This window comes from Canis lupus, chromosome 1 (genome assembly GCF_003254725.2).
Source record: "Canis lupus dingo isolate Sandy chromosome 1, ASM325472v2, whole genome shotgun sequence".
Taxonomy (NCBI): domain Eukaryota; kingdom Metazoa; phylum Chordata; class Mammalia; order Carnivora; family Canidae; genus Canis; species Canis lupus.
The window spans coordinates 65,046,297-65,072,239 of NC_064243.1; the positions used below are offsets into that span (position 1 = coordinate 65,046,297).

The window sequence follows — 25,943 nt, forward strand, 5'->3', positions numbered from 1 at the left end:
TAATTCTTTCTCTCTCAGATACAAGGATCTTAGGATGGAATAGGGGAGTAGGGATGAACATGTGTTTCAATATTCCATGTTTAACCAGATGATTGTTTTCCCCAATTATTTATGTTTTCTCTCTTATTCTAAGTTCTTAGTCTTTGTGTGTGTGTGTGTGTGTGTGTGTGTGTTTGTGAATGTTTGATAGAGATGATTTACTTCAGGTTTTTAGATAACATGTTTATAAATATCTCTCTGAATAACTTAATGATAACTGACTCCTCTACCAATGCTTTCTCTATTCTGTGTTGACTTTCATATATTAATTCACCCGGTGGCTTTTTATCAAAGATCTACTACAGACCAAGTATTGGACCAATACTGGCGAAACAGTGTGGAACTAAATGTTTTTCCTCTCCTCAAGAAAACTACAATATGAAAAAAAAAAGTAAAACTACAATATGGAGATCTATCAGCAGTGTTCCCTAAGCACTTCTTTCTGTGTTGTCCTTGTAAATATTGTTGAGGCCACCAAGCAGCTACCTCCATTGTCCACTGGGGTTTATAATGTGGTGATCCAGTTTAAGGGTGGAGTCACATGGTTGTCAGCTTAAACATTGGGTAGTAACTTAACCTCTGTAAGCCTTGGGATCTTTGGTACAGTTGGAGTACTTAAAAAAAAAATCTTGTCAATATTTAAAAATCAAGATCACTCTCCTCTTTCTCTCTAATGCGTATTACACCTGCATAAGTGTGCATGCATGCACATGTACACACATTCTGATTCCTTATGAAAAATCCAAAGACACTACAACATTGGGCCACCTTCCTGCATGGAAGTAAGGGCCTACTAGCCTACTACTACTACTACTACTACTACTACTACTACTACTACTACTTCTCCTCCTCCTCCTCCCTCCTCCTCCTCCTCCCTCCTCCTCCTCCTCCTTCTTCTTCTTGCTCTTCTTCCTCCTCCTCTTCTTCTTCTTCTTCTTCTTCTTCTTCTTCTTCTTCTTCTTCTTCTTCTTCTTCTTCTTCTTCTTCTTCCTCTTCTTCTTCTTCTCCTCCTCCTCCTCCTCCTCCTCCTCCTCCTCCTTCTTCTTCTACTGGGAAAGTACCTTTATTTTGTTTGGAGGCATGGGCAGATATCTAGTCTGAGAATCTGGAATTGCTCTTTGGTGCCGCCTTGGTGACCTTGAGCACATTGAAGTGCACAGTTCTGCTCAAGGGCTGGCACCCACTGTGACAGTTTCACCAATCCTGACATCCTTGAAGCAGGGGAACAGGAACACGGACACATTCTTGAAGCAGCTGTACTTGGATGTAGTAGAGGTAGTCATGGGAGATGACCGTGGTCCTCTGCATTTTCACTTTGGTCACCATGCCGGACCAAATCCACCCTCGGATGGAGACATTACCAGAAAAGGAGAATTTCTTGTCAATATAAGTAGCCTCAGTGGCATCCTGAAGCCCAGACCAAGATTTTCGTAGTATTGCCAGAGCTTCTGCTTGCCAGTTTCTCCAAGCAGGAGGGGCTGACTTCTTTAGATGGAGCATGATCTGTGCCATTTGCCCAGCACTTCCTGTTGTAGTAGAGCCAGCTGATTTACACATTTACGCTATTCGTCTGGCCTCGTGTGCATTTGAGGTTTTCACTTGCTCTAGAGATTAGGAAATTGGAATCCTATTTTAAAATAATTTTTAAGGAATATTTAGTTAATCTGTGACTTTCAAAGATACAAAATATTCTAATTCTTTGCCCAGAGAATAATGTTCCTTTTCTATTATTAACAAGATATCCCTAAATATGAATGTGTTTGTTTGTATGTGTATTTTAACATATTTCCTATTTTTAAAAAAGATTTTATTTATTTATTCATGATAGACACACACAGAGAGAGGCAGAGACACAGGCAGAAGGAGAAGCAGGCTCCATGCAGGGAGCCCAATGCGGGACTTGATCCTGGGACTCCAGGATCACGCCCTGGGCCAAAGGCAGGCACTAAACCACTGAGCCACCCAGGGATCCCCATACTTCCTATTTTTAAATGTATTTCAATATTTGTTTCACCAGTATTGGTGAATGTCTGGGTTGCAGATTCTGAACAGATTTTTGTCCTTCTTAGGTATTTAAATCTGTGAAATCCCTCATCTTTCTGATTTCCAGCCCCCCCCTTTTTTTTTTCCATATCCTTGTACCCGACTACCCTGGTCTTTAGTCTTCTCCAAATTGTTTCCGACCTGTTTTTATTTTCATTAAGTCTCCACAGAGTTCTGAATTCATGACTCCATTTATCCAACCTTGTGCTCTCCCTTCAAAACCAGTCTTCATATTTGCTCTCCATGGCATTTGGGCTGTGGGAATCCCTTAAAGACCCCAGGGTGAATTATTCTTCCAGTCTTAGTACTTCCATCACTTTAGTGGTTCAACAAAACCACTCTGCATCTCTGAAGACCTTGGACTGGTCTAGCCCAGCTGAGGCCCACCCCTCCTAAGATCAGAAAATGGTTTCAGACATCCTGTAACCCTAGAGTCCTATGCTAGTTATCATATTGAGCAGAACACTCATAAGATATTAAGATTGATTTGAGCACTTGAAATGAATTTTACAATTGGCTTCCACCTATGGAAACCCATGAATAAGGGTTGATTTTCCTCACCTGCTTATGAAAAGAATAATAAATCTTTGTGTTTTAGGTACTATATGGTGCCTTTATTCCTATTCTTCAAGGGACATGAGGCTAATGAAAGCAAATATGATTCTTGGGCATTGTGGTAAGAGAAGAAGGAGGTTGATGGGTGGTCTCATTCTTCCTTGCAGTGTTCAGTCCACTTCTGAACATTGTGTTTCAACCTGTGTACCCACCAAAGCAGGGGGATGTAGAAAAGCTAGAGGCTGTCTAGAGGAGAACCTTCAGAGTGGGTTGAGAAGTCTGGAAAGAGTAAGCTTGGAGAAGAGAAGCCTTGGGGGTGGCTGAGAGAGGACAAGGGATGTAGTTATCATCAGAATCACCAAATTGTCATGTGGAAGAAAGAACAGATGACTCCAAGGGGTTGGAGTTGATTCAATGTGTAGGAACCCCAGAAAGACATGATGGGCTCTTTTAAAAAAAAGAATAGTGTAGAGCTGAAATATACTGCTCAGGGAGAAAATTCTGGGCCTCTAGGCAACCAAGCATAAAGTGGATGACCACTTGGTGGGGATGTTGTAGAAGAGATTGACTCATTGATGGGATGATCTGACCAGATGATCTTTAAGGTTTCCTTTTATCCTGAGATTCTAGAATATTTGAAATTGTCATGACAGGAGATTCCAGCACATTACAAAAACTGAAATCACAATACTGTGCATGTTTTTAGGTAATCTAGGAATCGATTTATTTCTATTATAATGGTAAGGAAATATTAATGTGTGGGTATGTTCTGTTTACTCATACAGCAAATTAGACCTCTTTTTTCATCAACAAGCGCTATTGAATATTGTTGAAATAAATCTGGCTGCTTTTCCACAAATTAATCACTTGGGCTCAATTAAGATAAGAACTTAACAGATGTCAGCTCCAGCCCCAATTTCTGGGTTAAAAGTATTTATCTCTTTTCCTTTTTCCTTTGCTTCTTCCAAATTAGTAGAGAAAGGATATACATATTATATTATCACTGACGCTTCAGACTATGGTAAATCTGGAAACTCCAGTTAGGAGGACCTATTATTGAGTAAGTCAGTCTCATTTCTTTCATATGCGCTGAATCTCAGCTTTATTAATTTCTCTCCCCATAGCCTTACTTACTCTTCTCAGTCTGAGTTCTTTCCATTTATCTGTGTCCCTGTACCACTTCCTGTGTTTGACTGGAGATTGGTTATTTGTGAGCATATTTGTTTTTCCCGATGGATGGCAAGAAGGAATCTATCTTGTATGTTGTTGTAATCCCCACAACACCTATTGCCCTCTCCTGGATAAGGTGATTCTCAATTGATGTTTGCGGTTTCAAATGATTTCTATCATGAGCTGCTTCTGTTTATTTACCACAGGTCTGGTCTAGCAGTTAATATGCCAGCCCTCGTTAAATATCCCCTGTGAGATTGCGATGAACTTGTTTTAGAAGTTATAGGTCACTCCCATTATGTGAGAAGATGACAAACCTGGTGGCTCTGAGCGTAGAGGAGAACGACAGAAAAGAAAGTGCATTTGACAGGTTTGTTTAGACTTGGTTTTTAAGTGGGGATGGCCTTCTCCTGTGGTCTAGAGCCACTAGTTCCCAGTGCTCAGACTGAATTGTAAGCGAGCAGAGAACACCTGGATCTAGTCCCAGCTCTCCCACCAATTAGCAGTGTGGTGTTGGGTCAAGCACGGAGTCTTTCTTGTCTCCATCTGTAAAAACAAGGAAAGTGAAACTCACTGGATTTGCAGCTTCTGACAGTAAATAGAGAGATTCCCCATATCTCTGCTATTGCACCCTCTCCCTCTACTCCTTACGATGTGTGCAACTTTAGACAAGTTCTTTATCTGAGTGGCTCAGCTTCCTAACTTATAAAATGGGGGATTCCCATTTCTTGATGCTGTGATCAGGATCCATGGGTTGATGCATGTGAAGTGTTCAAACAGTGTCTGATGCAGAAACAGCACCAACTTAATGTTAGCTCTTTTATTTTGCTACTTTGCTAAAATATGTCTGTAAGTCCATCCCCTGTTGTTAAAATTACAAACTAATGCCTGGCATAGGGAGTCTTTCCAATGCTGGTTTTAAATCTATTATTTATTCCTCTTTCAAAGGAGCATTATATAAAGTTGTATTCAGATCATCTTGATCACTCACTTACTCTGGTCCCAGGTTGCTATCCTTAATTTGTACTCTACAGTGGTCAGTGTGTCTCAACCTGTCTTTGGGTTCTGACCTCATTGTCCCATGTCCTGAGACCATGGAGAGACTTAGACCTTGCCGCTTCCATGTTCATAGGACTCATGAGTAGTATGTAGAGACAACTGGCACACAGATATAATGTCTAAGGATCTCGGAGTCTAATATTCTAGTGGAAGGCTCAGCATCAGAATGCTCTGATCTTCCAGAACTTTTATTTTGGCTTGGGCATGATGTTACATGGACATGACTGAAAATGACATGGTCATTTCAGTTCAATAGATTAGAAGCTTAACTATATCTATTTAACATTTTGATCTGTGATAAATTCTGTTCTAGTTTTGTGGATATGAGGAAATATATTTCATAAAGGTAGGAGAGAGAAAGATATGAAGGAAACAACAGTGGGGTCTTGAGTCTTAAGGAGTTTGCACTCTTATTTGATGTTCTAGGCTTTCTGAGTTCAGTATGCCTTAGAAAATGTTGCTGACACAAAGAAACTCATTGCATACAAAATCCTTTTGCATATGTAATACCCTTCATGCCTTATTGCTGTTATTTGATTTTTTTTTTAATCTCAGGGTCAACTAAATTTCAGAGAGGTTAAATACCACGCCAGCAGGTAGCCAAGCCAGAAATTGGACTTGGGTCTTTGGACTCTGGGGTATGAACTCCAGGGTGTTCAGAGAGGAGGATGTGATGCTGTTTCTGCCAAATAAGTCTTGGGTAAAATGCAGAGGCTCCTTGTACGTTGTGCTTGTTTTATTATTGTTAGCCTGTAGTAACATCTCTGATTGTCCAAAGTGGTTCACAATTTTCCAACTTTAAATTTTTGACAGAGTCATGATTGAAAGCTGCAAGCATATGATTATGAGATGGTGGTTCTCGACATTTACCACAACCTCCCTGCTAAACCGCACAGCAGCCAACTCTCAAGATTTCCTCTGGGGTAGAGGGATTTTTCTCCCCACATGCAGTCCAGCTCCATGGGAAAACATTAGCAGTGACAAATGACTCTCCGAACCAATGCTCGAATCTGAGGTAAATGTGAACCTTTGTTCTTCCACAAGAGGAAGCCACCACCAGAGTATTCTCTATGAATACATTTGAAAGACATCATCTGAACACTTTCGGTCACTGTCTATTAGCCTTCAGGAGAATTGCTGTAGTTACTTAGCATGCAGTGGGAAGTGGTGTATCTTGGAGCCGAGTCTGTGTACATTGATCTTTATAGATATTTATGTTTATTTCTTTTGGCAGGCATGGACAAAGACATTTTTTAAAAATATTTCAAGTCTGTGGAAAAACAAAGCAGAATATATTTTTAAAAATCTACCACAGAAAGGATAATAATAGCTTCCTTGACTGAAGACAACAGACAGGCATAAAATATAAGGGAATTATTTTATCCTGGACAAGAGAATTGCTGCTACAGCAAATTTTGACCTTGTCACAATCTGGATAACTCTTAGGTTTAAAACTTCCACGCCCACAGACCCCGGTCCACAGAGGAGATAACTGATCTGGGGCTTAGCAGTATTGGCAAGGTGGTGCATTATGGGATTTAGCTATAGAGTGTTTGCTCCCCAAGGAGAGAACTGCAGGAATTTTAAGAACTTGCATCAATTCCCTTGTGTAGAAGCAGTATGTCTAAGTATATTTCATGTAAATCCTCAACTCAACACATAAAGCTGTAGTTCCACCACGCCTTTAAAAGGAAATTAGAGCACAGGAATGAGGCCAGACTGACCTTCATCCACCGTTTATCTCTTCAATTGCCCTGTCAGTCCATTTCAGTCACATGTTAGAGAGGCTTTCTGTCTCCCTGAGAGTGCTTTCACCTCCCCTCCCACCCACCCCACTACCTCATCAGTGTGAGGTTCTCGATTTTTCTTTTAGGCCCCTAGCAGGATAGCAATCTGGATTGTTTCTTTAGACATTGTTTCTCTAGCAAATAGATGCATTTCACAACTCTTCTTATGACAAGTTTTTCAATACTCATTGATCATTTCTCTCTCTCTCTCTCTCTTTCCTTCCTTCCTTCCTTCCTTCCTTCCTTCCTTCCTTCCTTCCTTCCTTCCTTCCTTCTGAAGGTAGATTTGATCTCGTGAGTAGAAGGTAGAACCTCAGTCCTTGACGAGTGGCCCCAAATGCTAATAAGGATGTAGAGAGGAAAGGGAACCCTAGTGCCTGTTGGTAGGAATGTAACCTGGGACAGCCACTACAGAAAGCAGTATGGTGGTTTCTCAAAAAGTTGATGGAAGTACCATATTGTCCAGTATCATATTGTATTCTACTTCTGGGATTGCATCTGATGGAAATAAAAATCTATGTTGAAGAGATACCTACCTGTGCCCCCATTTATAGCAGCATTATTGACAAAAACCTATGACATGAAAACAGCATAAGTGTCCATTGATAGATGAATGAAAAAAAATGTGATATCCATGCTTATATCTATATAGTGGGATATTATTCAGCTATAAAAATCCTGCTTCTGACAACACGGATAGACTTTGAGGACATTATATTAAACAAAACAAGTCAGACAGAGAAAGACAAATACTGTGTGATCTTACTTACATGTGGAATATAAAAATAACAAAACAAAAAATCAGAATCATATGTAAAGAAATCAGATTTGTGGTAACCACAGGTGAGAGATGAGGGAAATGGTGGAAGGTGGTCAAAAGGTCCAAACTTCCAGTTAAGATGAATAAGTACTAGGAGTGTGAAGTACAATGTGATGACTGTAGTTAACACTGCTGTAGGAGATATGTGAACATTGTTAAGAGAGTAAATCCTAATGGTTCATGTGGAAAAAAACAGGATAGCAATACAAATAATTTCACAAACTCATAAAGCTAACGGTTTATCTATTTGATACCTACAATTTTTATTAATTTTAACCCCAATCACATGTTAGAAATAAATGTCATTGCTTGTAGAGTTTAATGATAACATTACCATCTGTGTGTGTTTTGGGGGGGCGACTTTGAAGACAAACATAAGGCATGGATGGCATAGGACCTAGGACCTGTCAGTTGTTGGACTCAGTCCTGGGTTGGCCATTTGCTTTTGCTTCTAGTCATCTGCATCAAATAAGTACATTTTGAAATATTCCAAGCAGGTCAAAATTATCTGACATTGTTCAGGTTGTGCTTTGGTGTTCTCCTGTTGACCTTTTGTCTGTTACTTGACTTGGGTTAAGTAGGGAGTCACAACATGGATATCCTGTCATTTCATATTCTGGCCAGGTCTTATATTTATCTCAGTGTTTTTTTGTAATGTAGTCTAACTGTCTGATAGGGGCTGCTAGTGATAAATATATATTATGAGTTTAAAACGAAAACTATTTTTATTTTTGTGGAGTGATGATCAATAAGCCATTCAATCTATTTGACTGAAACTGATCACAGTAGTAGGTTATGGTCTCTTCAACACGGTACTGACACCACGACTGTTTTTAATGTCTTCCAACATCGCAAGAAAACTAAGAACTCAGAACTCAGGATGGGTGTGGTAGGGGAATTATAGTATAAAATCCATATGTTTTAGAATTGGTTGCTCTATACGAGGTTGGAAGAGCTCAGGTATGTTTTGGGTTAGTTCAGTCCCTTAAACTATTCCTTTCAAATGTTTTCTTTCAACCAAATCTGAAACACATTTTGCCAAAACCTTTTTTCCCTTAATTTTTAAAGCCATGTGTATTTAAAGGGACATTTAATCCATATGTTTTGGCTCATTTACACTTAACTCATCAAGATATTGTTTTTAAGAGCTATTTGAGCTCCACGAAGCCCATTTTATAAGTCTTTTCTTCCGCAGTACTAGGAAGTTGTGTTTTGCTGGAAACAGAAATTGAACCCACAAAATAATTAAGTTCGGATGAAAATTGAGAATGTACAAGATTTTTGAGAGCCACCAAACTTCACTTAGAAAACTATGTTATCCTCTTGCAGTTTTTTCGTTATTCCTCCTAAGTGCCAATATGCTTTAGACAGGATGCTAACTTTGATCATATATTAAATCTTTATTTTGCAGTTAAATGTCTGAGTGCTTATTGCCAATGTCTTCCTTATTGTAAAGGATAAGAGCAAGTTCAAAAAATAAGAAGGATATACAAAAGAGTGAGCTCTAAACTCCTTGAGAGGTTGATGGTGGACCTATAAACTTGGGCCTTCAGGGGCCTTCCTTTTCTGTTCCCACAAGGCCTGCCTGCTCTTTCCTTCAAAGTTCCTTCTGCTGCGTTGCAGGGAGATGAGGAGCTTCTGCGGCACAGGATCTCACTGTGTTATATATCCTCTGCCCTCCAGGATCATCACATTTGTCTTGCTGAGTAGAGGGATGACCCTAGCGGACTTATGACACATACAGTAGGATTGCCCATCTGTCTGGCATTTCCCTAGAGGTCGGGTTCTAAAGACGCTCCTGGAGAGAATTTCAGAAAGACACTACACGTTTTATAGAGAGTACACATAGACAGTGTCCCTAGAGAGTTGTGAAGGCAAAAAGCTTTTCAGGTCAGTAATGACCTACAGTTTAATCTCATCATCTCAGGGAAGCTGAGCACCTCTGAAACAAATTTTGCCCATTGAGCCTCAATATCCAATGAAGAATGACCCTTCCATTGAGAAATTAGCAACAACAAAAAATTTCTATGACTCAGTTTCATCCACATGCCTCAGAATTGCTTGAGCAAGATTTCTAGAGGGCACTGAAGTGTTGACACTCTTTTCTTCTCCTGTGTGAGTAGACAAAGAGTAAAAAACTTTTTTTTTTAAAGTTTTATTTATTTGAGAGAGAGAGAAAGAGAGAACAAGAGAACAGAGGGAGAGAGAGAATCTCAAGCAGACTCCCCACCGAGCACAGAGCCCAATTTGGGGCAGGATCTCATGACTCTGAGATCATGACCTGAGCCGAAAACAATAGGTAGATGCTCAACTGACTGAGCCACCCAGGTGCTCCAAAATGTTTTTCAATTAGAGAAGATGTGAGTAAACATGAACATGATTTTTATAGCTAACAGTAAAACGCAAGAATACACGTTATGATTAGGTGAGTATCAGTTGATATAAATAAAAATCTTCAAGATCTTAACAACCTGAGAGTAAATTATATTTCTTCAAACACTACTTTTTACCATAGGAAATCAGATTTGTTGTGCAATATTAGTGGAGTGTAATGAGTTTGAGAAGGTAGTTTTGTGTACTTTTTATTGTCTTTCCTTTTAGATGAACTTGGGTTCTTTTCTCTCAACATTGGATTGCATGTGGAGTATATTTATCATCTGAAGCTCACACCAGGCCTGCTCCTGACAATTAGGTGTACTGCCCATAAAGAAATGAGTTGTCACTGTACACGAAGTTCTTGAAAATGTTACTATTATTTTTTAAGGAACTATTTGATTTGGGAACAGATATCCATCATTCTGAGCTTTTCAAGCCTCTGACAAGTACATAAAGGAACCTGGTTACCAGATGTTTAATATCTATGAGAGAGAAAGAGAAATTCAATGATATAGCGGTCTCTTCTGAAAAATAGTATTAAAAAGTTTGTCATAATCTTGAATAATAACTTTCCTTTTTTTCCTCAATAAACCTATTTCATTGACTTGAATTTATAATAAAATTTTTATATTTTAATACTAATGAAGTTGTAGGGAAATCACATTTAGACATGTATGTGAATATATATACAAACTTTTTCAGTCCTTGGCCTTAATATTCTTAAATTTTATTTATCAAAATTTAAAAATGTTAGTAAACCAATTCTCATAGACATTAACTCAACAATAAAGCACACTTAACAGCAAAGTTAGCTTTTATGAGCTTACGTAGTATGTGCTCCTTTATTTTCCTGATGTTATCCTGGAGTTCAGTAATAATGCAAACTTTAAGAAATAGTATAGATAGTATGAAATGTAGAAATAGTTAAAGCTCATTCTTGTATATTTTCAATTTCATTTATTAATATTACTAATAAATATATTTAGGCCATAAAACCCAAAAATACAGGCATATGTCATCTTATTTCACTTTGCTTTATTGTGCTTTGCAGATACTGCATTTTTTTTTTATAGATTGAACATTTGTGGCAAGCCTGCAGTGAGCAAGTCTGTTGGCACCATTTTCCAACAGCATTTGCTCACTTTGTGTCCCCACATCATGTTTTGGTAATTCTCACAATTTTCAAACTTTTCAATTATTATTATGATTTGTTATGGTGATCTGTGATCAATAATTACAACTCATTGAAAGCTCAGATGATGGTTAGCATTTTTTAGCAATAAAGTGTTTTTAAATTAAGGTATGTACATTGTTTTTTAAAGAGATAATGCTGTTGTACACCCAGTAGACTACAGTATAGTGTAAACATAATTTTTATATGCACTAGGAAACCAAAAAAGTTCATTTGACTCACTTTATTGTGATATTTGCTTTATTGCAGTGGTTTGGAACTGAACTGGCAATATATTTGAGGTATACCTGTATTATAGATAAAGCTACATTCTTCTTTGGTCATAACCATCAATCCTGATTCTTTCTTGAGAAGCATCAACAATATTTAAATTGATATGTATCTTTCCAGACCACTTTATTTTTACTTACGCGAGATATAGTTGTGGCCCTAGGCTATCCACAGCACTTTAAAAAAAAAACTGTATGTTTTAAAATGTAAATTGTAGTTTAATGTGTACATTAATCTGCAGTTTCTACTTGACCACCTTGATAAAATTTCTAATAAGCTGTAATAATTTATAAGTGGATTTTCTTAGATTTTTTTGATAAATGGTAATATCATATTTAGATAATGATAATTTTATCTTTTCCTTTCTGATCTTTATATCTCCTCTTTTTTTCTTGGAGAGACAAGGATAAAGAGTAACCATTGAATATACAATGATAGTATCAATATCTTATTATTCCTTACTTATATATTGTTTCTAATATTTCATCTATTAAGTATGGTACTTATCATATAATGCCAGTACTGACATTTTATTAAGGTAAAATTTTCATTCTATTCCTACTTTGCTAAGAGAAAAAAAATCAGATGTTAAATTTCATCCAGTATCTTCACATCATTTAGCTTTTGTCTTTTGTCATCTAATATAGAGAACTGATGGATTTTTTTAAATAAATTTATTTTTTATTGGTGTTCAATTTGCCAACATATAGAATATCACCTAGTGCTCATCCCATCAAGTGCCCCCCTCAGTGCCTTTCACCCAGTCACCCCCCACCCCCGCCCACCTCCCCTTCCACCACCCCTAGTTCGTTTCCCAGAGTTAGGAGTCTCTCATGTCCTGTCTCCCTTTCTGATATTTCCCACTCATTTTTTCTCCTTTCCCCTTCATTCCCTTTCACTATTTTTATATTCCCCAAATGAATGAGACCATATAATGTTTGTTCTTCTCTGACTGACTTATTTCACTCAGCATAATACCCTCCAGTTCCATCCACGTTGAAGCAAATGGTGGGTATTTGTCGTTTCTAATGGCTGAGTAATATTCCACATATACATAAACCATATCTTCTTTATCCATTCATCTTTCGATGGACACCGAGGCTCCTTCCACTGTTTGGCTATTGTGGACATTGCTGCTATATACAACTGATGGATTTTCTAATATTAAACCATCCTTGCATTCCTGGGATAAACCAAATTTGATCTTAATGTTTAATTTTTGAAAATACGTCTATAAATTTTATTTGCTAAATATTCTATTTAAAGTGTATATGTCTTAATTTATAAATGTCATTGGACCCTAGTTGTTTCTTTTCTTGTGCTTTGTCTTGGTTTGGTATCAGTGCTATATTTGCTGAGCAAAGTGGGTCACATGCCTTCTCATCTTTTTCTTTGCTCTGAAAAATTTATATATTAGGGGAACTATCTGTTTTTAAGGGTATGATTAAATTTCCAAGTGAAAACTTGTATTGGGTGCCTTTGAAGTATATCATTTTGACAATTTCTTCAGTGGTTATTCCTTTGTGTAGATCTTTTCAACGTTCTTTGAGCCAGTTTTGGTGATACACATATCTTTTCTGGAAAGTGTCCATTTTAGCTAAGGATTCATCTAGGTATGCTAAATTTACCACCTAAAAATAAAAGATGTAGCATTTCTTTCCTACATATCAGGTGAAGAGTAGAGGAATTGCTTTTCTCACCAAGTTGATTTTAGCTTTTGTACCAGCAAAACAAACTATAACTACTCCAGTTTTTGTGATGTTCAATGAAATCAGTTGTTTTGCTGTAGGAAATAACTGTAGGAAACTTTGCCTTCTTCTTTTTTTTTTAACCAAGTGGTAATGCATTTAAATAATGCCATCCCCAACTCCAGGTTCAGGAATCAGAAAATTCCACAATACTTCTAATTTTCTTAAGCACTCTGTGTTTCCTATAAATAAAACTGAAAAAAATATCTTTCTATCATACAGAGATAGTAGCTATATTAAAGCATATAATGACTCTACTAACCTCTATCTAGAGTTTGTGTATGTTAAATTATAGGAATAGATTTTTTTTTATCAATGTATACCCTTTGTTTTCAAGCAAATATACTTAGTGTAAGCTGTGTATTTGAATAAGAGAGTTTTCCTCATTGGATAAGTAATTGAAATTGGATCTAGAGCTTTGGACTGTTGTCTAATCATCCTAATTAAATAGCAGCATAAAGCATAAGTTGACTACTTTGTCTAATTTGAGTTCTCAAACTTAATTAAAAGCAAAGCAAATAAAAAGTGATTGTACTTAATTAATCATTGTTCTAATCAATGTAATCAGTCAAGTAAGTTGTCAAAAGTGGTGTGTTTTAATACACATAGTCAATCAGTGAGAATGATTTTTCCGACTTAGTAGAGGCTCTATGAAAGTAGCAGGTCTGAAGATATTGTGCAAGCATAAATCTCTAGGTTTCTCTGCTGCTGCAAAAGTTAAGACGTATTTGGCATAGAAAGAAATTTCTCTACTTTGAGCCTGCCAACCCTGGCATGACAGTAAAGTGATAAGAGAAGAAAAGCTTGGGAGAGGAGGTCAAGAAGCTACATTAGAAGTTCTGTTCAGTTTGGGACATGTAGCTAACTAACTTAAATCATTATTTTGTAAAAGGTATGTGTATGGCATATATTCAGTACCAGCTCAAGAACCTTTCTTCAGCAACACTTGCTCAGTTTTGCCCTTTATCTTTGACCTTCTTAATAAGATAGATGCCTTTTATACTAAGGATGAGTGAAATCTAGTCTTATTAATTAAATAACTTTTTCTTTCTCTTAGTGTGGCCTTAAGATTTCATTATTCCAAGTCTCTTTCTGTCTTAATTTTCCTTCAATTTTTAGTATTCCTTTCTCTTTTATACCCTACCAGGAAAAAAGTTCTACTTTCTCCTAGCAGGACCATTTGTCTTATGGCCCTAAATTTTCAGATATAAGACACAAAATTACATGGTTAGAAGTTTGTGTTTTTTAATACTTCCTTGCATTATTCTCAACAAAGTTAAACTGTACGACCTAGCAGTAAATCTGCTTTTTATTGGTGGAGGTCCCTGACTTTTTTGTGATGAGATTTATTTCTGGATTGCACCAACTCTTCATCCATGGAAAAAAATAGGTGATCTATAGTGAGAAGAAATCATATATTGGAGAAAGGATGGGAGGGATGATTATTAAGGAAATCATGCTTGAATTGATTTGTGGAGGAAGGGCACACTTTTAGCTCAGCTATGCCATATCCTTGAGAGATGTTTCTCTAAATGGGGGACTTACACACTGGATGTATTATGATTGCATGTTGGCATTTGGCTTTGATTGTACTTGTATTAAATTACAATTTCTGAGCATCAATATCACCTATTTTATTTTTAAATGTGTGGAGTTTTCCAATCAACTAAACTTGGATTTTGTGCAACTAAAGGCTGCAACTTCCAATTTATAGGTAGAAATGGCATCAAGAAATAGAGAAGGAACCTGGATTGTGTAGTCAGAAAACCCATATTGGAACTCTAGCTCTGCTATATTTTAACCGAGTAAGTTTGATGAAGGCACTTGCAATTTCTGAATTTCAATATATGTATCAGTAGGAAAGATAATATCTGCCTCATAGAGCTGTTGCAAAGATAAAACAAAATGTTCGTAAAGCACTGGTGAGGCCTGGTGTATAGAAAACCTTCAATATTAATTCCTCTTTTTCTCGGTAGCTGTATTAGCATTGCTGGGAGCAAGGAGATCATTCTGTTCCAGTATCTAGTTCTTACAGACTATATGACCTTGCTGATTCCCATATGTGTTTCTTTACTATGAAATGGGAAGAAATATTTTCCCAAATGAAAGGTGTTTTTTGTTTTTTTTTTGTTTTTTTTAAATTTATTTTATGATAGTCACAGAGAGAGAGAGAGAGGCAGAGACACAGGCAGAGGGAGAAGCAGGCTCCATGCACCGGGAGCCCGACGTGGGATTCGATCCCGGGTCTCCAGGATCGTGCCCTGGGCCAAAGGCAGGTGCCAAACCGCTGCGCCACCCAGGGATCCCTGAAAGGTGTTTTAAGAAATTTTGTGGCTTTCAAATGAGAAAGTAACATACAATAAGCTTTGAAAATTGTTAAGTACTAAGGAACTATAAGCCATTATCTTTAAAAGCTGATAATAATTGAGGCACGAACATGTATATATTGTATATTGTATCTTGTATCTTATCACACAATAAACACAATAAAGTATTCAGGAAAGAGGATATCTTAATATCCATGATCACATTTCACCACATTTATCTGCTGTCATTTTCGAAGTCCACATGCAAATAAGATTCTAAAAAATGATTTGTTTCTGACTATTGATGTTTGTTCTTTTACAAATATAATTGTGGGACACTGAAGGCCACTTCACTTCCTGAGAAACAATTAAGAGCATACTGTATCTTCTTAGAAAATACATACATATAATTGTAAGAAGGTCAGGAGTTTTATTTTGAAGGAAAGTAAGTTGAAAAATTTCAGTTGAAAGAGAAATGAGATTTTTACCAAAGTCAAATGAAAATAAATATTGTTAGAAGTTTTGCTTTTAGAGGTAGTACTCATCTTGAAGATACTGCTACTTGACAGAATAAATTTGCTTGAGTAGCAGATTTTTTGTTTTTGTTTTATTGTTTGATTATTGCATCAGATTTGAAAAAGAAACAAGAACGATCTCTGTTCCTGTCATGGAGACTCTTTCTGCACAAAAGAACTGATTTACCAACATGCCAAATCCCTGACTGTAGCCCTAGAAAAGAAGAGAAGGGTTTGATTTTTTGGGAGGGTTGGGGGGTGGGTGGGTGGAAATTGGAAGAACGCACGACATTGCTTTCTGTAATTAGGTGTCGACCCGGTTGTATACATAAGCTTTGTGCTGATAAATAGAGAGCCTGTGATAATGCTTAGAAGGACTTCGAAGTCTGGGCTCTATGATGGGGCCACTTGACTCACTGTGATCTGAGTTGGAACACACTGCTTTATTCCACAGCCATCTAGACCAAGAGCGAGAAGGAACAATTTACCAGCTAAAGCAACAAAGCGCTTGAGGTAGACAGAAAGTAATTAGTTTTTAATGATCTTTTGGAAGTCACATGAATAGATTGATTTCTGTTTTGATCTTGCTTGAATTAATGGCGGCTTTTGAGTCTTCAGTCCCACTTGGGCATGCATTGTTTCTCCATTTCACGGTCTGGCGCTCCTGCACTTCAGGTTTCACTTGGACCATTGTTCCATTTTGTAAGGCTCTGCCCAGTGTTTTTGTGCTCTTCAGCTTTAAACATTGCTGTGGTGTTTTCCTTTTATTTCTATAGCTGTTTCCTCTTGGGAATCTGATGGGGCTATTATCACTTCCAAGGGGCTAACATCCAAATTGGAGGTTCGCCGTCAATTCATTTCTCACTGAGACAAGCTCCGTCGTACTCCTTGGGAAGAGTGGTTTCAGCCCTGTCCTGGGGAGAGCTCAGGCTTTCCCTTCTCTCCTTTTTGGATTATCTAAGTTCTTTCCAATCAACTAACGAGGTTGCAAGGACGCAGTTTGTAGGACTGGAACAACTGTTGGGACTAAAAAAGTTTTCCTCAATAATAAATTTAATTCTCCCCAAAGCTTTCCAGATGACAAAAACAACATCCCCAGTTTCTACTCAAGCACTGTCACCAGCTCCCTGTTTCACTGTCCGACAGATGTCTGCCTTCCTCTACTCTGTTTCCCACTTGCCCATCCAATTCTCAGATGCTTTTCCTGGTCAGGAAGGTAGTAAAGGCTTACAGTTTTTTCACCCTTTTTTGTTTGTTTGTTTGGTTTTGGTCAATCAAGCTATGCATGTCTATTCTTTCAAAGTTTTGTTTTGTTTTTTTTAGGAAAACATGGAAAATGGAGAAAAAAAATCAGGCGAATTTGCAGCAGAGACTTTCAACATTTTAAGATAGACCTCCTGGTTTTTCTATATAATTATCTTGTTTAATATGTTCTTCAATTGTTGTAGAGCTATGCTTTGGAATAATTTTCCACTTACGGAGATCATTTTTCTATGTCAAAAAAGAATACAGATCTCCATGATAATTTTCAGAGACTGCCAGAAAAAGTATTGTATGTTTATGGTCCTGGGCTTTAGGATGGGTATAGGAAGAAAACAGAAGTGATTTGAGACTGGTAAGAGGTCAAACACCACTACTAAAGTCCTTCTGGAAGAGAAAAGTGAGAACAAACAAGCTTAGAAAGGTCAAAAGAAATTACCTTCTGGCACGAAGGACAGATTTTAGAACAGTAACAAACCCTACACTTACATGAAGTGTGAACTAGTACTTTGGAAACGGAAGGCGCAAGTGGAGTGCTGGGATTCTGAATCTTTTTGTCATGCCCCCCCCCGCCCCGCCCCCGGCCCCGGGACAGACAGGGAAGTGGAAGATGGAAGAGAGTGCAGGGAAAAAGGAAGATGAGATGCAGGAGCCAAATTGGACAAGGGAGAAGGAGAAGGCCGGGCTAGCGTGTTGGGAAGAAGCCTTAGGAGAGGAAAAGGGAGAGGCTTCGGGATATTTACAGCCAACATTCCATCTAGCACCAGGCACCCAGCGGAGAAAAGGCAATTTATCCTTGTCATAAAGCTGGCTGCACCGCTTCTCCTGCTGCCAGGCATTTTGTTCCCAGAAGAAGGGGCTCCCCAGGAATGTGAGGGGAGGTGGGGGGCAGGGAAGGCCTGGGAAGGCTTCCACGGCCACCACCCTTGGTCACTTCCAGGTTAGAGTACAGCCTTGCCACTTTGTCTTCTGTGTTTATGACTCTCCTTTGGTTTCCATTTTGTGTTTTGTAGAGTTGGGCATCTCCAGCTCTCCATTTCCTCCTTTAATGTAGCCGAGGGTAGTCCTCTAAACACCAATTACGAATCCTTTCTAACTATGCCTTAGGTACAATGCGAACATGGTTTTCTTCAATACTTTACCCGATAGAGGTCAAAATCTTCTGATTTTGTCCAAACAAATCTTCAGCCTGACTGACACTTTGCATGAATCTACCTTCTTTGTAGTTTTAGTGTTTCAGTGGCAGGCATCCACCTGATTTTTAAAATTTATTTATTTATTTATTTATTTATTTATTTATTTATTTATTCATTCATTCATTCATTCATTCATTCTGCACATCTTATTTCATGAAGTCTGAATATGGTCCATTCAGTGAGTCCTGGAGAACCTAACCTTTGCCAAAGGACATATGGTGGCTCCCCTTTGCATCAGTGACTAAATTTTCTGTACACGTGATGGCAGTGTGCAGCTTCCAGTGGCCTTTGGGGTCATTTGGACTTTAGGCATTTTTTCCAAATTACAGAAGGAATTATAACAGTCACCTATTGTTCTTATGAATTCAACCTCATTCATACTGCAGCATTTTGAAAATTTTCCACCTTTCCCAGCAGGAGTTACCTAGCTGTAGTGAAGATAGCGTCCTCATCAAGAGGTACAGTGTGTGGGAGAAGTAGCAGCAGGATTAGGCAGTGGATTCAAATTGTGGCTCTGTCTTCTGGCAAAATGATCTTCTGACTAGAATCTGGTTTCCTCATGTGTTTAAGGAGGATGTAATAATAATATTTGCCTCATGGAGTTGTGGTGGTGACTCAATGGCATCTCTTATGTGCCCGGTACGCAGTAAGTCCTCTGTAAATAGTCAAGTGCTGGCTCATTATCATCATTCATATTAATAACAACTATTAGCCATGACTTCAAACCTTATATGCTGTTTAGGGGTTAAAATGAGCAGACATTAATCACCTGGAGGATATTTGAGTGTTAAACTGTAAGATAATAACTGTTTTCAATTGCAGGCACTGGGGTGAAGGAAAGATTTATGTGGACCAGCTGATGGGGAAGGAAGACTTCCCTAAAGAGGTAAGAACTGAATTGGGCCTTGAAGAGCAAATAGATTTTAAAATATACAAAAGGGAATTTAAGGTTCAAGACACAGGAAGTCAGGGAGAAAAGTGTGAGTAAGCACATAACAAACATACACCAAAAAAGGGTAGCGTTTCAGAGCCGTTTTTCTGGGTTATGTGTCCAGCAGTTATTCATTCTTTCCTTTTTCCAATCTAGCAGTGCCCTGGTACTAAATTTAAATTAAGGTAGGTTCGTTTGCTTGTTTTAGCTGTTACCTGCACCGAAATAATAAGTATGCTCCTTGGATCATGCCATTCTCGATCCTTAGGAACCTTGATTAGTTTAGCAGTCAGCGTTGCTTTGAAAGCATAACCATTTTGGAATAAATTCTAGGGAGCTATGTGTGCAAGACGACATATATTTTAAGCAAATCGAAAGAGTTGATGTTCCGAGGGACCACATGAAATTGCTAAGGAGAAGCGTTGCATTTCGACAACTCGTCAACGCCATCTCGTGTCTATGCCAGCTGCCCCTCCATCCACTAAAGGAATCATACTGACTTAATAAGGAACAGTGCTCTGTCCCGGCAGTCACCTCTTGTCCTCTGTGCTCCCCCCACAGTTCCAACTGTGAAGGATGCTTCTGAGGTGGGGACTTACAGTGACGTGGAGCCACCCACGGAGTCGGGGGTGCTGAGGACTCTACAGTTGAAGCAGGTTAAAAATATAACCCAGATGGGACGCCAGGGTGGCTCAGAGGTTGAGCGCCTGCCTTTGGCTCAGAGCGTGATCCTGGGGTCCCGAGATCAAGTCTTGCATTGGGCTCCCTGCAGGGAGCCTGCTTCTCCCTCTGCCTGTGTCTCTGCCTCTCTCCGTGTGTCTCCATGAATAAATAAATAAATAATCTTAAAAAAAAAATCTATAACCCAGAACTTCACTGCAACAGTAAATGGAAGATTTGGGAGGTGTTTTTTTTGTTGTTGTTGTTGTTGTTGTTGTTTTGTTTTTTTTTTTAAAGTCCTGAGATTGTGTGATGCTCTGTGTAATAAAGCTTAGGGAGAGGTGAGATTAAATTGTACCTAATGACATACTCATTTAGTTCTTACTCTCTAGAAATACCATTTATTCCGGCTCCTAATATTGCCCGGCTGGTCTCTCAGTCGGCCTGGTCTGTGGTCTGTGACTGGCCAGCCAGGTGGTGGGGTCCTGACCAACACCACAGCCCTCAAGGCCCAGCCTGTCAGCTCGTTTTTACCTTTAAACCTTAATTAAATGTAGGGGCAGTTTACATGATCTATTTAATTATGTGCATTCTTTCCCAAAGCCTTTTATTTTCCATGAAAGCCCCTGTATTGAAAGATTCTGTTGGCCACTGTATCTGAGCGTCACTTGGAAGCATATCAGGAAAGGCAATATAGCTTAGTGTGTTTGAAACTAAACAGATGTGGGTTGAAGTTCTCCCTCAATCACTTGTTAGCCGTATGATTTGGAGCAAGACATTTAAGCTTGTTTTCTCCCTGGTACAATAGGGCTATTTATTGTGAAGATTTTTAAAAAATAAAGAGTGAAAGAAGAAGTGTGTTTAGGCCACGTAGTAGAGTGATTGATACATAGTGAACCAGCATTAAATGAGATTGATTATTAATCAGCAACCAATCTGTTCATAATAAATGTGACTATTCATGATAAATGTAATAATATACTTCTCTTGTTAACACATTAATTTTTTTAAGATTTTATTTATTTATTCATGAGAGATGCAGAGAGAGAGGCAGAGACACAGGCAGAGGGAGAAGCAGGCTCCCTGCAGGGAGCGCAATGAGGGACTCGATCCCAGGACCCCCGGGGTCACGACATGGGCTGAAGGCAGATGCCCAACTGCTGAGCCACCCAGGTGCCCCACATTATTTAATAAATATAATAATTAACATTGAAAATACCTACTGTTAGTTACTACTACACTTGTTATCCTAATGTTGATTAAGTTGACCCTGTCAGTTCCCTGACCTGTAGCAATGAGGATAATATTACCTGCAGGCTGATGCTGTGAGCTACACCCAGAATTACTGGAGAGACAGGGTCACGGCTGTGCTTTACAGACCACGCAATAATTATTAGGGCAAGGATGAAAACAAGTGGATGGTGTCCGGTAGCATTTCTGACTGTAACATATATGACGGGAACCTGCAGGACAGAATTCTTGGTTCTCGGTGGGGGCTAACCTTTCACAAGTTTCCAGAGACAGGCCAGTGTCTCTGGAGAGCCAAATGGATGGTTTGTGATGGAGCACAGTGCTGTGTCCTGAAGGCAGGCCGAGCATCTTCCGATTCTGTTTCCTTTGCCTGGCACAGCCACTTCAGCGTTAGCCTAGCAGCTAGTAATTACGTGGCCACTACGTAATTACAGAATTTGTCATCTTCTAAGAGAATTACTTTGCTAAGGAGTACTCTTTCCTCCATTTCTTCTTTTGTCACCTGATCGGGATAATCTCACTGGGCATCCGCATTGGGTTAGACACTTCGTGAGGCCTTTGTACCTGCGCCATTTAATACTATCCTTATAATCACCCTCTGAAGTGTGCATGATCGCCTATGTTCACAGGTGCATCCCTAACGTGCCTAATCATGAAGGGTAGAAAACCTTTATCAAACTGAAAGGTGAGGCTGTTCTTTCCATGGCATTAGTTCCCTGATGCTTCTGTGGCTTAAGCACAAGTGTAGAAAAAAGGGCATAAAAGGGAGTGGTTCTCCTGGGAGAGTGGGGCTGCTTCCCTACAGAGTGTTTGAAAGCAGACAGGGGGCCTTATGGTCACGGTGACGGGGGTGAGGAGGTGCTGCTAGATTCCGGAGGCGGGGGCCGTGGGTGCCCAATGTTCTGTGGTGCTCTGGACGGTACGACTGGAGACGTGTCCCCCCTGAAATGCTAGTTGTATCCTTAGAGGAGGGACGAGGCGATTCAGAAACGTGTCTTCCTCTTTCTTCTGAAGTGGTAAAAGGGGCCGTGGCTGGGGTCATGGCTGTATGCTGTAGTTTCCACTCGCGTGCGGCCTACAGGGTAGATAAACCCAACCCTCACTTCCTACGTGAGACTCTTGTTTCTCTTAAGGTAAGTTTTGCTTATACACTGATAACACCCTCAGCACAGCGTGTTCATCTCGGTGCCCCCCGTGAGTGTGAGTGTGCACTCCATTTTGTCCATTGCTGGTTCTAGGGGTGGCATAGGATCCGGCTAAGAGTAGGTGCTTAAGGGATACTCATTAATATGAGGCCTATCATGAATAAAGCCCAGAAAACAAGCTTAAGACCTCAGGTTTCTTTGTGCCTATTGCGCTTCCTCCTCGCCTCACAAATAAGCAGAACCGGACACCTTAACTTGGCTTAAAAAAAAAAAAAAATGTAAGCGTTTTGGTGATCATGAAGTATACTGCATGTTGTTATTTCTCAATTTTTGCTCCTTTCCTGATTCCCGGACGATAGTTTAGGGTTGTCACTTGGTCACCAGCAATCTTCTAGGAAGGCAAGTTCAGCGTTTGGAATCTGGCCGAGCAACTGGTGCCTTAAAAAGATTAGTTTTCCCCCTTGCTCCTTAGGCCGCAGCTCCACGTTCCCCTTTGGGCGCTTGGAGCCGTATGGCGATTGCCAGAGCCAGGATCTGCTTCACGAAACGGTTAGTTGATTTTTCATTTAATTTAATTCATCACAATCATTGGTTCCCGTTTGCTACCCACTGAACTTTGAAATATTATTTCTTTTCCCTTGTGGCGTCCGTCTATACACCAGGGTCATTTCCCCCTTTCCTAGTGTTTAAATAAATAGCCTTTCGTATATAGTGAATGTACGGGACACTTCACGTTGGCACGGGTACTATTTTTTTAAGATCTATCTATCTATCTATCTATCTATCTATCTATCTATCTATCATCTATTATCTATCTATCTATCATCTATCTATTTATCTATCTTATTTATTTGAGCACTCACACATGGGGTATGGGGGTGGGGGGTTAGTGGGAGGCAGAGGGAGAGAGTCCTAAGCATTCTTGGCCCTGAGTGTGCAGAGCCGGGTGGAGAGCTGCAGCGCCATCTCAGGACCCCGAGGTCAGGACTTGAGCAGAAAACCAGGAGCCCCACACTCACCTGAGTGAGCCACCCAGGTGCCCCATGCACTGGTACCTTTCCATTACTAATTAAAATACCTCAAAAGCCTTGGAGAAAGAACTACCTAATTTTCCATCTTATTTATGAGACTTTAGCCATCATGCGACTAGCAAGTAAGTTGAGAGCTTAAGACAAGAGCCAAACATCCTTGATCCTTAGTTATTTGGCTTTAACAATTTTTTTCCCTCCTTCCTTCCTCTCTTTCCCTCTCTCTCTTTTCTTTCTTACTCTTTTTCTTTCTCTCAAGGAACTTCATTCTTTACTTTCTCTTACATCTGACATGGAATTGCTAACCTTCTTGTTTCTAATTATTACCTTAGAGGTCAGGGTAGGGCTGAGTGTAGATGATTAGGGTGGGCTAGACAGTGTCAGGGAACCTGCTCCCCTTCTCTCTCACCTTAGTGTTATGTCTTCCACATTCTTGATGCCCTTCTTCAATTTCTTGGGGGGAAAAAAAAAGACCACTTCTGTCTACTATCTTCTTTCTTCTTCTTACTCTTTTACTCTTATAACCTTTTCTCATCAAAGCATCTTTTTTTTTCTTTTTCCTGTGGCAGGCACCATGCATCCTGGTTTTGTTTGGTTTTCTCTCTCTTTCTCTGGGGGGACAAGCGAGGTAAGGGTGGTAACTGGAGTGTGTCTCCTCACGGAAAAGCTTAAAACTGCAAGCTGACCGAAAACTTTATGACTTTCTGAAATGCGAATTAGATTGTGCTGTGCTGGCTCATTTTGGATTAATGCATTTCATCAAATGGCTGGGGAAAAAAATCAATCAGCTTGCTTACAATTTCTGAAATCGTTTAAAGAAAATGTGTAGTGAGGAAGAGGACAATGGACGCAAATGCACTTCACCCTCTGATGGCCAAAGAGAATTGTCTTTTACTTGATAATGTGTTTGGAAAAAAAAAAAAAAAAAGACAACACATTGACTTGGGAAGTTACTGCCCCTCGCCCTGAGTAGAATCCAAGGATTACTGGCATTAGGAGGAGAGATTGCAGATTATGGTTACTAAATGGAAGGATTACGGAGACACACAAGCCTCAGGCTCCAAGAAGACAATGGGAATTAAGAGATTACAGTGAATAGAGAGTGGTATTAACTGTTTTTCCAAGGTTGAATACTTTACAAAAGAAATGAGAACAACTATTTCTCAGGCCAAAGTGTGGAGTGGTGCTGGAGCTGGGGTTGCTCTTATATATTCTTTCCAATTTTGAGCCCCCAAAACTTTAGGTTTTGTACAGTCGTCTCAGGAGAAAAATGACTGCTGTGCTGATTTAGATATTATTTCAAATTCAGTCTGGATTTGTTATCTTCATGTATTCCCTTTTTGTCCTTCCTCGGTCATCGCTGCTATAATTCAAATAGTAAAGGATGCTGTAGGAATTTGAGGCGCTAAGGCAGGGAGTGCAGGGTCCCTCCCCTGGTTTCCAGGGACCCGGAGCCTAAACCCGGTTCCGATCCAGAGGTGACTGAATGTCTCCGATCTTCAGATATTTCATCTGCAAAATGATGATGTCCACAATTCCAGATGTTGCCAAAAATATAGCTACCTCTCGAAGATCTGCCAGCGTAGGAATTGGAAGCATTGGAAATCTACTCAACTGTTCAGTGTGATCATACTTGGGAAATCTCAGGCGACAGTTCATGAATGTTTTTTTTTTTTTTTTCTTTAAGACCATAACGTTCATGAGGTTTAGACAGACTGTACTGGGGCAACTGATTTCAATTTAAAAGGGCCAATAAGGGCGGCCCCTCAGGGGTTTAGCACTGCCTTTGGCCCAGGGCATGATCTTAGAGACACACAGGATCGAGTCCCACGTCAGGGAGCTCCTGATGTGCTCCCTGCATGGAGCCTGCTTCTCTCTGCCTGTGTCTCTGCCCCCCTCTCTCTGTGTCTCTCATTAATAAATAAAATCTTAAAAAATGAAAGGGCAAATAAGTCTCCATTTAAGGATAATAAAGCAAATTCACATATAAAATGTCAAACATTTAAACATTTCCCTAAAAAGTGTGTTTTAGTCCAAATGCTGCTAATTTGTGGGAACCAATAGATGAAACTCTTGACGTTGAAATAAACTGAAATGATACCTGATTCGGTTTCAGTCAGAAGTATCTTAGTTGGTTTCACAATTCCTATAAAGAGTAAATCCACGTTTTGATCATGATATAGGATTAAAGGATAAACGTTATACTATCAATTATAATATGGAAAAATGTAACTAAGCAGATACTGTTACTTTAAGCCTTTTCTTTGAAAAATGCTAGGAAAGTTCTTCGCGGCCGGGCTTGCTTTATTTAGCTGGGGTCATCTCTCAGTTGCTAAGGGCAGATTGATTTGTGTATAAACTTGTTAAACCCGATCTGCACACAACCACATCACAGACCAGACAGTGGGAAGAGACCACTCGCATTGTCAGTCCGCAGACACTCACCACCTCAGGCTCATCAATGTCTAATTTGACTTTTTTGGCGATGTATTCCGCACTGCATGTTTTTGCACGTGGCGTTGGCGTTTTTAAAGGATGTGCCGATGACGATTGTGAAGCACATGCGTGGGTGTGGCTGGAAAGGACCCGCTG

At 39.4% G+C, this 25,943-nt stretch overlaps 1 long non-coding RNA gene and 1 pseudogene across 1 annotated transcript in view; one reads left to right on the forward strand and one right to left on the reverse strand.

Moving 5' to 3' along the window:
* Nucleotides 1-1,131: 1,131 nt before the first annotated feature.
* LOC112643484 (40S ribosomal protein S11-like) lies at nucleotides 1,132-4,882 on the reverse strand (annotated as a pseudogene).
* Nucleotides 4,883-5,683: 801 nt separating this feature from the next.
* The window catches only part of LOC112643817 (uncharacterized), a 29,174-nt gene continuing 8,914 nt past the window's right edge, over nucleotides 5,684-25,943 (forward strand). Inside the window, exons 1-2 of the long non-coding RNA XR_003125916.3 lie at nucleotides 5,684-5,881; nucleotides 19,159-19,222. This is a non-coding gene — a long non-coding RNA (uncharacterized LOC112643817). The remainder of the gene's footprint in view (nucleotides 5,882-19,158; nucleotides 19,223-25,943) is intronic.